The sequence below is a fragment of the Procambarus clarkii genome, chromosome 26, assembly GCF_040958095.1.
Source record: "Procambarus clarkii isolate CNS0578487 chromosome 26, FALCON_Pclarkii_2.0, whole genome shotgun sequence".
Classification (NCBI taxonomy): domain Eukaryota; kingdom Metazoa; phylum Arthropoda; class Malacostraca; order Decapoda; family Cambaridae; genus Procambarus; species Procambarus clarkii.
In genome coordinates this window covers 11,513,462-11,526,659 of record NC_091175.1, presented here as the reverse complement: position 1 = coordinate 11,526,659, position 13,198 = coordinate 11,513,462, and the positions used below count along the sequence as shown (strand labels likewise).

General features: G+C 41.7%; 2 protein-coding genes across 8 annotated transcripts in view; one reads left to right on the top strand and one right to left on the bottom strand.

The window, feature by feature from the left end:
* LOC123756624 (small G protein signaling modulator 2) overlaps window positions 1–13,198 on the bottom strand; it is a 162,090-nt gene that overhangs the window by 67,779 nt on the left and 81,113 nt on the right. The gene's annotated exons all lie outside the window — the stretch shown is intronic.
* Window positions 11,040–13,198, top strand: part of LOC123756789 (uncharacterized protein DDB_G0290587-like) — a 28,622-nt gene continuing 26,463 nt past the window's right edge. Inside the window, exon 1 of the mRNA XM_069331897.1 lies at window positions 11,040–11,350. The gene's annotated coding sequence lies outside the window, so the exon portion shown is untranslated. The remainder of the gene's footprint in view (window positions 11,351–13,198) is intronic.

Genomic DNA, 13,198 nt, shown 5'->3' with positions numbered 1-13,198 from the left:
CCCAGATAATTATTCCGCATTTAGACCAAAATGTCTTACTAAGCTTCAAATCCACTGCATTTATGACAGTGTTCAGTTTGCCACTAGCTGCTCTGAAACGCCTACTGAAAGCATGTCTCAACTTTTAGACGTCCGTATAACTGATAGTTCTAGAGTGCTGAAGAGTCTCTGTATATCCGCTGACGACTTCTGACGTTTTCTTGGTGTCATCAACTAAATCAGCAGACGACACCAAGAAGAATAACGCCATTACCTGACGATCCCCTGAGAAATTAAACGGCAAGTTGAGCCCTACAAACCCAGTCTCCAATTTCATGGTTTTAACTTGAGAAGACTGATAAATGGGTAATGGAAACGCAAGAGAAGGACAAACGGGAGAGAGAGAGAGAGAGAGAGAGAGAGAGAGAGAGAGAGAGAGAGAGAGAGAGAGAGAGAGAGAGAGAGAGAGAGAGAGAGAGAGAGAGAGAGAGAGAGAGAGAGAGAGAGAGAGAGAGAGAGAGAGAGAGAGAGAGAGAGAGAGAGAGAGAGAGAGAGAGAGAGAGAGAGAGAGAGAGAGAATAAGTGTGAGTGTTCCGCAGGAGAGATCAAGTACATATATATATATAGTGTGTCGTGGTAAGCTCCACTGCTGATCCAGCCCACCACCTCAGCTCATCAGGCTTGCCACACTGCTCATTAAGCCCACCAACAAACTCAGAAGGGAAGGTGAGAGGCTTCCTCCTCCTATTGTTTCAGCTTAAATATACAAGGGAGAATTCTTGTAGAAAGTGACAAAGAGGCGTAAGAAACTCGACAGAAAGTTTTAGGTATTTATATAAGAACCAACGTGGAGACCAGGGTTACTGGATGAAAGACCAGAAGAAACTCTGGATGACACAGTAGTCACTGTAGACATTGTTAAAGTAATTCTAGAGGACCTAGATGTAGCAAAACCATTAGGATCACACTTAACATCCCCAAGGAAAAAGATAGGAGGCATTAAATTATAGATCATTGTCACTGACAAGTATTCCATGTAAAATGCTGGAAAATTAACTCTGGTTGAGAATATCTGGAGTAGATAATCTTCGTAATTAAAGGGCAGCATAGATATAAAAGGGGGAAAATCGTGCTTGACAAACTTAATCAAGTTTTATGACAAACTTACTAAAATACGTCACGAAAAAGAAGGATGGGTAGACTGCATTTTCCTAACCTGTCAGAGCGTTTGATGCTATTGCTCACGAAACGATAATGGACAAGACCAAGAAACAAGCAGCGATGACTGGAGAGACACTAAATTAGGTAAGAGGATGCCTGAAGGACAGAAAACAAAGAGTTACAATCAAAGAGGTTTCGAGCTGGAGGACTGTAGCAAAGTAGAGTCTCCCCAAGGCTCGGCCCTGAGACAACTACTGTTCCTAATTATGTGAATGAAAGACAGGTAATGTGGGGACAAAATAATGGGTAAATGTAAATGTAAGGGGGCAATGGATTTAATGTGTGAAAAAGAAATTCAAGTTACTGGATCAAATAAAATAATATAAATGAATATGCACAAGGAAAGATGTAATGCCACACAATTATGGAATATATAATTTCATTATACTTGCAACACAAACAAAAAGAATATACCACTTGGAAATTGATCACTCACCCAGACTTAAAAACACGATCAACCAAGCAAGCCTAGTGTGTAATTTATCAGTCCAGAATCTGCATTCAAAGAGTTGATTATATCCTTGGATTGGCTTTAAGCAGTCTGAGAGCAATATTTATATATATATATATATATATATATATATATATATATATATATATATATATATATTATATTATATAAAAGAGTTCTTACATTCTTGTACAGCCACTGGCATGCATAATGTTTCGGACAAGTCCTTAATCCTAATTTTCACACACCTCCCCAGGAAGCAGCCCGTAGCAGCTGTCTAACTCCCAGGTACCTATTTTTACTGCTAGAAGAACAGAGCATCAGGGTGAAAGAAACTCATCTCATAATGCATCAAGAACTTCAGCAAAACCTAGTAGATCAGAGGTAAAGTGAAATCGACACTAGTAATTCCATCTATCATCATACTATCATGCAAGAGCCGAAGATACGTGAATTTAGTGACAGCTCTACAGCAAATATTCAAGATATGCAGATGATGAGTCACAATAACGTGGCTGAAAAATGTTGACCAAACCCCACATAAGAAATTGAGGAGACGACGATGTTTCGGTCCGTCCTGGACCATTATCAAGTCGACAGTGACACTATCGACTTGAGAATGGTCCAGGACGGACCGAAACATCGTCGTCTCTTCAATTTCTTATGTGGGGTTTAGTCAACATTTTCAATATATGTGTAACGTACGATTATGTTGCGTTGTTGGGTTGCTTAGATACACAGTGTTTAGTGAGTTTCATATTTATTTAGTAGTCCTGGATACAGCAGTGTCGTAGACGTTGAGACGAAGCCTGGAGCAGAGCAGAGAGCTGAGTGAGGCCGGAGTCGCGGAGCTCTATGTGGGAGAGCGTTGTAGCTCGATGCCGTCCTAGTCTGCTGCCTGGTCTGTGTCGAAGCTGTAGCGTCTTGGAGACGATCAGAACTGCCTACGCCGAGTGCTACATTCTTGACTGGAAATTGTACTGTTGTCTATTCTCATATCGCTTCCTTATATTTGGTGACTACACCTCAACTTTCTCTACTAGGATAGGAGGATGTGGGGGGCTCCCTTCATCACATGAAGGTAGCCGGCGTGTGGACCACCTCGCCCTCACCCGGCTACCTGACAACTGAGTCTTGTGTGGTCTGGCCACTGTACGTGTATACAATTGTCATAAAATGAAACCAAGTTAATTTCAACAGTTCAAAATAGTTCTAAACAAAATATTGAGTAGATTAAGTACCTTATTTCAACATATTTCTCGATAACATTATTTTCCGCTCAAGTATTGTGAGAGCCCTAGAGTGAGAGAGAGGCTTCACCTGTCACCGCCAGACCTGTGTGTGTGTGTGTAGTCCTGCACGTTACAATACCTGTGCGTTACTACCTCAAGTAACGCACACTCACAGTCACGTGTTTACTGAGAGAAGACAGCGGGCCAGGCGCCTCGCTCTCACTCACACTGGACAACCTCACATTTATTGTTTATTAATTATTACAATTCCTCCTCCTCCTCCTCCGTCAAACTTCTACTCGTACATACATTTCTCTTCGCATACATAAACATCACATCACATCGCATACATAAACATCACATCACTTCGCATACATAAACATCACATCACATCGCATACATAAACATCATAAAAGAAGATTATTTGAATTGTATTTGTAATTGAATGTAAAGATACAAAATAAAGTGAATACATACAAATGCCAGTCGTTACACCAGTTAAGACTAACAGTGTTTAGCTTCATGGTTGTACCGCAAGCTCTTGCGTGTGTTGACTGTGATGATCCACTCATACTCACGCACGCACGCACAACACGCACGCACAATCATATACACAAAACCAGATATACACAGACACATACACATTTTTTTTTTTAACTAAGACTAGGGTTCAGTAGGGTTAGCACTGGTGATCCTAAATGAATGCAACAAGTTAACAGTAGTTATCCTACATCAATCCATTTCAAAATCCGGCCCCTAAAAATGTTAGTAAGAGTTTTTGAATTAGTGTATACTTTATTAAAAGTCAAATTGCAATCTTAACTGGTACAGGGGAGAGCTGGAGCCATGTGTCACAACCTTCATATGACCAGTTGATTTAATTTCACGAATGTCACTTGTTGAGAACATGGTCCGAAAATGATCTCTGATGGAAAGATTTTCATGGGAATGATACAGCCAGAATAAAGCAGCGATTGACTGAGCGTCTTATGTTGTAGTTGCCACCTGCAGGGCATCCACACAGGTGAGCCAGGTGGCGACATCTCTTAAATGAAATGAATCGTCTTGCACGTTTCAGTACCATCAGAACATGTACAAGGGTATTTGTCTAACAGTGCTTACCTAACAGTGACTGTGAGGGAGAAAGGTCTAGTTGTTTATGCCCTGCCTACTGGCCTTGTTGTGCCTGGTGCATCTTATATTCAGGTTCATGATATGCAGGCGATGAGTCACAATAACGTGGCTAAAGTATGTTGACCAGACCACACACTAGAAGGTGAAGGGACGACGACGTTTCGGTCCGTCCTGGACCATCGACTTGGGAATGATATTTGAGTTTTTTGTTATGTCCGGCCCTGAAGTTGTGGATATAGATGGCATCCGCCGCTTCATATTTCAGTACACTGCACTTGATGCCATCTATACATGGTACGCGTATTTCCATGCTTTAGACTTATTTCCGTCTTCCAGCTGTGTCCTGTCGTAATTGATCTTATTTTGAAGAGATTGGTGCATAGCCTAGGTGCGAGTGAACTCGTGATTCATATAAAGCTTTACAACCACTGTTGTGAAGCAGGTATAAGGTACACATTAGTGTTATACATTTTTCACTTTAGAGGATGCATGCAGGACCAAATGTCTCCTGACTCTTGTTTGCTCTCCATCCCACACTTTACCTCAAGCCTTACCCTATTTGTTTTTCCCCAGAACACGATCCACCAAACCCTTTACAACCAGTTTCCCAAATTTCTACTGAACGGACAGGAACAGTGAAGGAATGGTGGCCAATCGTACCCACTCTGCACAGGGTTCGAACCTAGATCTTCTCGCTTGCGGGCGAGTGGGTAAGGTTGGAAACCACTACCCTCCCCGGCTCTCTCTTTTGGTAGGAAGAGCAGAAGTGTTGGTTCAGGGAGATGAGGAAGGCGGGGCGATGTGCAGGGCTTATGTACACAGTGACGCGCACCCCTCCCCCCCCCCACCACCACGCCAATCCTCCGCCAGACAGTTTAGATAATTTAATGTGCATTATCCACCCATCCTGAGCCGTCAAGTGACATAGGCTGGCATGTGGAGCAACAATCAGTCCATCCAACCACATCTCCTAGCCTGGGTACGAGTGATTGGCTGGATAACTCGGAGGGTTTTCTACATATTAAAGTATTTTATAAGCTACTATGGCTCACAGCATTAGTGATACTGCAGTATAAACTTTTTCCCAAAGCAAAATTATACAATCAAAGTGAACCTGACAACTAGCACTTGTGTTCACCTCAGACCCTTCACCTCTTGTCCACTCGGACAGGTGCGTTTCAATTTCTTAAGTTATAATTCGCACTCTGTTTATTTTTGCCTGCCAATGTTATTTAGTAGAACAGTCAGTCCTCCATCAGGTGGGTTGGGCCAGATAGGAACCCTCTACGTGGAGGACACAAGAAGCAAGCAGTGGCCGTCCTCCACGATCACGGCGGGTTGTGGTCCGGACCCCCGCAGAGGGCACAAGAAACACGCAAGGTCCGGAAAAGCACAGCGACCTTAATACTGGAGTGTCAAGAGCGAAGACCTGTGTGCGAGAACATCATTTTTATTCTCTTCTCCCGGGCACCAACAAAGCCGGGCGTGACTTGCAGGCCAGCGGTGACGGAGCAAGGTAAACACACCAGCCCGCTGCTGCTGCTGCTGCCTCCATGTTGGTCCCTAGCATACTCCTCCCTCGCACACATCTGGGTCACTGTAACATCTCACAGGAAATCTAGTTCGCTTAGCCAAAGCATATCCGATTTCTTCATCCTAACTTAAGTGGTTCACTTCTGTATAAATACCAGACCCACAGTTCGAACGACCCGCGCGGGAAACTAGGACGATTCAACACAGGAGGATTTCACCGTTTTCTATTCTGTTTTATGTATTTCTATTTATTTATTTATATATAAAAGAGTTCCAGCAACTGCAAGGTAATGAGGATAGTCGCTGAGAAAAGGAGACCAGGAACAAGGTACCAACTGGGAGAACAAATCTTGGAGTCGGAGCTGGGAGCAGATGCTACACTGAAAAAGTCTCCTTGTTGTATTAAACAGCTTGTGTACACAGTCGAAAGTTAGGGGCTCTTCATGCCCGTGCCACCTCTTGGGTTGCTTAATCTTCATCAATAATCAATCAGTCAAAAGTAAAGTTACCGAACAGTCAACGTATCGTGAACAGTAGCCCTGCAAAATGGTGACCTGGATAAGCTAAATTCTGTACGGAGGAACTGTTCAAGACGTATGGTGGAGTCCCTCCTCGCACTCTCGAAAAACAGCCCCGCTGCTCCTGTGCCAGGTAAGTCCACTACGGGCTCACCATAGCCCGTGCTACTTGCAACTTTTGTTCCAAGTAGCTGAATTTTAAACAATAACAATCGCACTCACTGTAGTCTGCTGCCAGGATTTATGTCCACGCCCACACTTTAAGAAATATGTCATTAACCATTTATATATTTTCCTCTGAAGGAAATCACGCATCCAGCATACGATCGTTTTTCACGCATTCGCTTATCACTGACCACTATAACTCAAAGATGAGTGATGTGCGTGATGGCGTAGCAAGTCTACACTATAGAATATAACAGTAGAGAAACCCATAACTTGGATATTATTGAGGATTTTCTGACATAAAGAGATTCCTTGTTGACAAGCAATTTAAATCCTGTCAATATCAGATCCCTGTTACCTGGGCTATGTGTTCAAAGGGAGTTTGATCCAGGCTGGCTGCTAAATCTATTTGATGATGTACAGATCACAAGTGGTGGTGCAAATTTCCATAAATTTTTAATCCTTAAGCTTTAAATTTAAAATTTTATGTATCATTTATTTTGTCTGTCAGTATACATGTATCCTCTCTGTCAACAACATGCTTTCCAATTTATGTCCTCGACAAAGCTGCAGAATCAATTGTATATGGCAATATAAAAGTTGATGAGTTATGACTCTTCTCCTATCCCCTCTTTCCTCTCCTCTTCCCCCGCCGCTCCCCCCATCCTCTCATCCCCTCTTTCCTTCACAACATACCCCCCCCACCCCCCCTAATTCAGGGGATACCATCCCAGCAAACACTCAACATTACAACAACAGTATTTTTACAATTGTTTGATGCAATGTAGTAACATCATAGTTAAAAAAAAAAAGGTTGTGGTTATGTTGTGCGTAAATTGGGATATTGTCAACAGCTGAAATGCTAGAAAAACTCTAGAAAACAATAACTTCATCTCAGATTTTGTAAGAGTCGCCTCCATTTGGAATAGGAACTGATCCTTCTTAGAGGAGTGGGAGAAGGGCACTGGGGGCCGACTCCGAGCAGCCTATGACAAATTACGTCGCTTTTCGCTCGTAAGCGCTGCGGCCAAAAAAAGGCCGTAGTTTGAAAATGACAAATAATTGAAAAAAAATCCAAAAGAGCAGGTTAAGAGTCCTCTGGTAGGTTAGGAAGGCAGGAAGTTTTCCTAAGGGTTCAAAACGTCATGAAAACCGTTAATTGAAAGTTTCCTCTCCTAACCTAGCAGACTAAGCCAGAGGACCCAAAACAGAAAACGGGACAGTACGTCACTTTCGCAAGCCGATTCCATTTTAAATTACGTCCTCTTTTAGCCTGAGAGCGCATACCAGCGAAAAGCGACGTAATTTGTAAGAGGGCGGGTTGACGAGCGCCATCTTTAAAAGTTGGGCGAGATTAGTCTCAAGCATTTGGGCTTCAACCTTGGACAAAAAGCAAGAGATTATTATTTTTTTATAGATATAAATGTTATGTCGCCTTTTATAATGTATTCTTGAATGTCTGTAGAAATTGTACAAATCATTGTTGTTGCAATATGTATTTTTCATGTATTTACCATCATGCCAAAAATGGCTGCAAAGATACTGAGAGTACATCTAGCAACTACCTGGTTGCATCTACACAAAGTTACTGTTGCAGTCAACAATTTTCACGTTGTATACATTAATTTTGTAGACAAGAAAAAGGGAGCCAAAAACTGAACTTAATGACTAGGCTTATATGTCCTATATAAGTACTATATTAGGTCTAAGATAAATTTTATACGGGCTACAATTGCTTAGACAAGTTAGGCTAGTTAATTTTTAAATTTTGTGCGAGTGCCATTTAGGCCAATTTAAAATGTATAACATAATTTTTGTGGAGTTTATCAGTCCATTTTGTAACGTTTGGCCAAGTAGTGGCTTTCAGTACTATCATTTTTGGAGGATGAGCTGCATAAATGGCTTTGCTATTTTTATTGTATAGGATATAGCGTTAATAATGTATTATATCATTATTATAACTTTTTATTATACAAGTTATGTACTTATTTTTCATAAGCTAAATCAATTATATATGCATTCATATATGAAAAGTGTTTTTGTTTAATTGTACTTAACTAAGCGACTACCATGATCTATATACAGAGTTTAGATGAACGCCGTGATGCACATGTACACACAGAGGTGTACGTGCCTCTCAATGTATGTACACTCATGAGTTTACATTAGTCCTGGACTATGTTCAGGACTAAACTATACATTCTGACCGGTCAATAGGCTAGTGTGACTGCCTTAATAACCTTCCAGAGGTTAAGAGGCCTTAACCCCAGCAGCAACAGCAGGGGTCACAGCCTCCCCCAGGGCTGCAGGGGCACTGACAGGGGGCTGAGGCGTGTCAATGCTCAAGAATGGGTTAAAGGTCAGGCAGCAAGGACCAGCACACCAGCACACCTGGGCCTAAATAAATGAGGGCGAGTCTGAGGCCGTGCTCTGCCTGTGCCGAGGACGGTGTCGAGCAGGCACTCAAGGTGTCGAACGGACGCTCAAACTGCCGCTCATACTCATGCTCAACTCACAAGTAGATTAATATGTTGTATCATTTCACCTGCACTAAACAAGTCTCAAGTAGATTATTGTGGTCACCATAAGAGACGACACAATATTGTGGCCACCATATATATGGTGAATTATGCGAGAAATGTGCCATTATTTTGTTATGGTAAAAGTTCATGTTCACTCAAGAAGGTGCGCGGGACTACTTATAATTGATAAATATTCACTGGCCAACACTTGCAATACTTATAGCTGTTGGCGAGTGAATGGTTGTTGTCATGTGTGGTTGGTTCGGTGTTATCTGTCAACTGGACGAGGGTAATTAAGGCCCTCACAATAGCTTACTGACCAGCAAGTATAGTCTCGCTTCATGCAGGTCGGCGTTCAATCCCCGATCGTCCACAAGTGGTTGGGTATCATTCCTTCCCCCCCTCATTACATCCCAAATCCTTATCCTGACCCCTTCCAAGTGCTATATAGTCGTAATGGCTCGGCGCTTTCTCCTGACAATTTCCTCCCCTCCCTCCTAGTTAATACACAACATTACTTCAACTTTCCGCCACTTTAAAACAAATGATCACAATATTTTCCATAAACGGGAAACAAGATGAATGGAAACTGAAAATGAAGAGTTTGTGTGTGGTAGTTGAGCGGGTGTTGGTGGGTGGGGATGATCCTGATGAGCACACGCTGGCTGCTGAGGTATTGTCTGCTGGAGCAGCTGCTGGAGCAGGATTAAACCCGCCACCAGGGAGATCCCGGACACATCACACAGGATTCCTGCAAGCGCTCCAAGTCTTGATCCGCTCCGGAATTCTTGCATCCTCTATTTCGTATTCTGTCACAGTATATTCTTATTCAGTGTTGTTAGTCTTGAAATTACTGATGAATTCCCTTTCGAAAAGAATAGGCCTACCTACGAGCTACTACTTACGACGTAATGGTCATTGTGACACAGAACATCACCGTGACGACCCAGAGGCATCGGGTGAAAGGAAACGTGCCCAACCGTTTCTGTCCTGCGCGGGGATTGAACCCGGGTCCGCCGACTGTGAGGCGAGGTGGGTGGGGGGGGGGGGGGCTGTGGCCGCCATGCCGTACACAGTGGTGTGGACCCTGGGGTGTACACAACGCTACACACACACCCAAACAAGAATACTTGTGTTAATATTCTTCGCTCAGAATACGTACGTTGCCTTGTCTGATAAAAGGTTGAATGTAATCATAATTTCTCCCTAGTCACTTACCTTCTCAATTTCCAGAGTGAAAAGCCTCGCATTGGTAAACGTTGTGTTATTACTGCTCTCGTATTCTTGGCCGTCACATTCACAGCTGCGTTAATGGTCCCATTATAGGTTTGTTATTGTATTCACAAAGAAGCGTCGCTCTTTAATATTCACGTTGCTCTGTTCATTCAGAAAATATGACTTGCCGCGAGACTGTTCCGGCCGTACTGACCAGGGGGATTTAACTCGTCTTTTAAATAAAGGTTTAAAATCCATTGTATATTGTAGCCGCCTCCAAGTTGATGAATTAAATGTTTACAAAAATCCAACACGAGGAGACAATAGTAAAAATACTTACTATCGCTGAGGTTAATGAGTCGGTATATGTACATAGGCAAAGAAAATGTTAGGTATGGATCCAAAACATCATGCCGCGTGCTGTTCTGGTTTGGAGAAGCGTTGTACAAAATATGGACTCCTACGGGCTAGAATAGTCCATATTTGGTACACACACATGGTGGATCCACCGGTCATATGTTTTGATGATGGGCTAACTTTAAAATTAAATAATAACATTACGTTTGAGCTTTTGTTAAAAATTGCTTTACTCGCTTCCAATTTTAGTGCCAAAACACCTAGCCTGGGCCAAATTATGTATACCAATAATATTTAGGCATAGTGTGTACTAGCTCTATCTAGAAATCCAACATTATGTTTGTAACTCATCTTGTATGTACTTTTACCTGAATAAACATTTATATATTATTATTATTAAATTCTATAATAATTTGTTGAGAAAATACAGATTTATATTATTTTGTATGAAAAAATCCTCCGGGAAGAGCGACACCTTGGTGGTGTTAGGCTTAAGGAAGGTTGAGAACACACGTTGCACTCAGTAACCCAATGTTGAGACCCTCACAGCGTCATCACTTATGTCAACAAATGATTCGGCAAGAATCTTTATTAATAGGAGCGGTCAGAGCGCGGTTATACTTACAGATGGAAGCTGCTACACAGTTTCACCGCTTGCTATGTAGGTCGCGCCATTGTTCCTGCTCTTGGTCTCGAGTGTCGGGGGTCGGGCCAGTATGGGGGTCTACCCTTGAGTGAACTTTAAGTGAACTCGTGCCCTCGGTATCTTTACATATTAACGCTTTCACACACACTAAATTTTTATTCTAAGTGCATAGTGATCAAAATATCTGCAGACATTCACTCGAGTCACGACTGTTAGTGACCGCTGAAGACGATGTAATGAGGTTGCTGGAGTCCTGGCTAGTGAGCAGGGAGGCCCGGGGAGTCGCTATATAATGTGGGGAGAGGAGTGACGTTGCCATTTGTCTGGTGGCATTGACAGTGAAAACACGCACCCTCTCATCTTCTTGTGGCTTCACAGTGAGTTACGTTTCGTATTATTAGTCAGTTTCTGATTAATTATTATTTGATACCATGTGGGAATGTAAGAGCTGCAAGGAGAGTATAGAGTTCAGGCAAGGGGACCAAATATATACATGTGTGACAGTGTCAGACAACGGAGGAAAATTGAAACAGGAATTTCCTTAAGTACTCCTTCTGAAGATGTATTAATATACGAATGTACTTAAGGAAATTCCTGTTTCAATTTTCCTACGTGGTCTGACACTGTCACATTTTTAATCACGTGTTTATTTTCGTGATATACACACATATGTGTATGTATATTTAGTTGGTGTTGTGGTTAGAGCACTAGCTTGGTACTTCCTGGTGAGAGTTCGCATCCCTGCCACGGTAAATGGATGTAAAATATGTGTGTGTTCTGGTATTTAGTATTTCTGTGTGTAGGATCGAACTGTTAGCTCTTGGATCCTGCTGTTTTAAATACTAACCGTTTGATGGCGTATTTACTGACTCTCAACCACTTTTTTATATCTACTGCATATATTTATCTTTCTCACACAAACACATATCCCCAGTATGTAGCCCGTAGCAGCTGTATAACTCAAGTGCTGATTTACTGCCAGGTGAACAGAGCCATCAGGTGAATGAATCTAGTATTGGACTACGACACCTGAGCGCTGTCCGCTCAGCCGTGAGGACTGTGTGTGTGTAATTCTAGAGCTAATACATGCATCATGTCTCTGACCGCAAGGGAAGAGCGCTTTTATTAGTTCAAAACTGGTGTGTGTGTGTGTGTGTGTGTGTGTGTGTGTGTGTGTGTGTGTGTGTGTGTGTGTGTGTGTGTGTGTGTGTGTGTGTGTGTGTGTGTGAAAGGTAATTTTCAGGAGAAAGCACAAAGCCATTATGACTATAGCACTTGGAAGATAAATGACGATAAGGATTTATGATACAGAGGACTGGTTGAGTAGGGTATGAGAAAGTGTAAGTTTATTATTGTGTTCGAAATGTCATCTGGTCGTTAAGAAAGTCCGCATATTTAATGTTGGAAAGGTGAGCACAGATATATTTGAGTGTGAATGGGTTTGTGTTAGTAAGTAAAGAGATTGTTGACGCCTAGATATCGACCTTCCAGACATGAGCCACCAGGAAACATTGCTGTTTCCTCGTGGCTCATATCTGGAATTCGGATAGAATTCCAGACATGAGCCACTAATTCCTAATTCCATGAGCCACCAAATAGCCTAATTCGGATAGACTGAAAAACAACTCTGCCAACGAACGGTTTAACGTGACATTTTTTCAATAAACATAACGAAATAATGTTCACTTCATTATATTCAACTGAACATTACTCAAAATAAAATCACATTATTTGGCAGTAAAAATCATCAGCATAATTTAAATTTTAATTAGCCTACGTTAGGCAGCGTTCACGCAAGCACGAAAAGCCTCAATCATTCGGGTTTATTAATTCAATTACGCTCAGAGTGTTGATAAAACTGGTAGTACTGACAAAACTATCATCAATAATAACAACTATTACTGACAAAACTATCATCAATGATAACAACTATTACTGACAAAACTATCATCAATGATAACAACTAATCACTGACAAAACTATCATCAATGATAACAACTAATCACTGACAAAACTATCATCAATGATAACAACTATTACTGACAAAACTATCATCAATGATAACAACTATTACTGACAAAACTATCATTAATGATAACAACTAATCACTGATAAAACTAGGATTACTGAGCGTAAATGCAACACGTTAATACTCTAACATTTGACAATTAGAGAGAGAGAGAGAGTTTCAGGAAGTAATGCTGGAACCGGCGATGAAAGTTGTG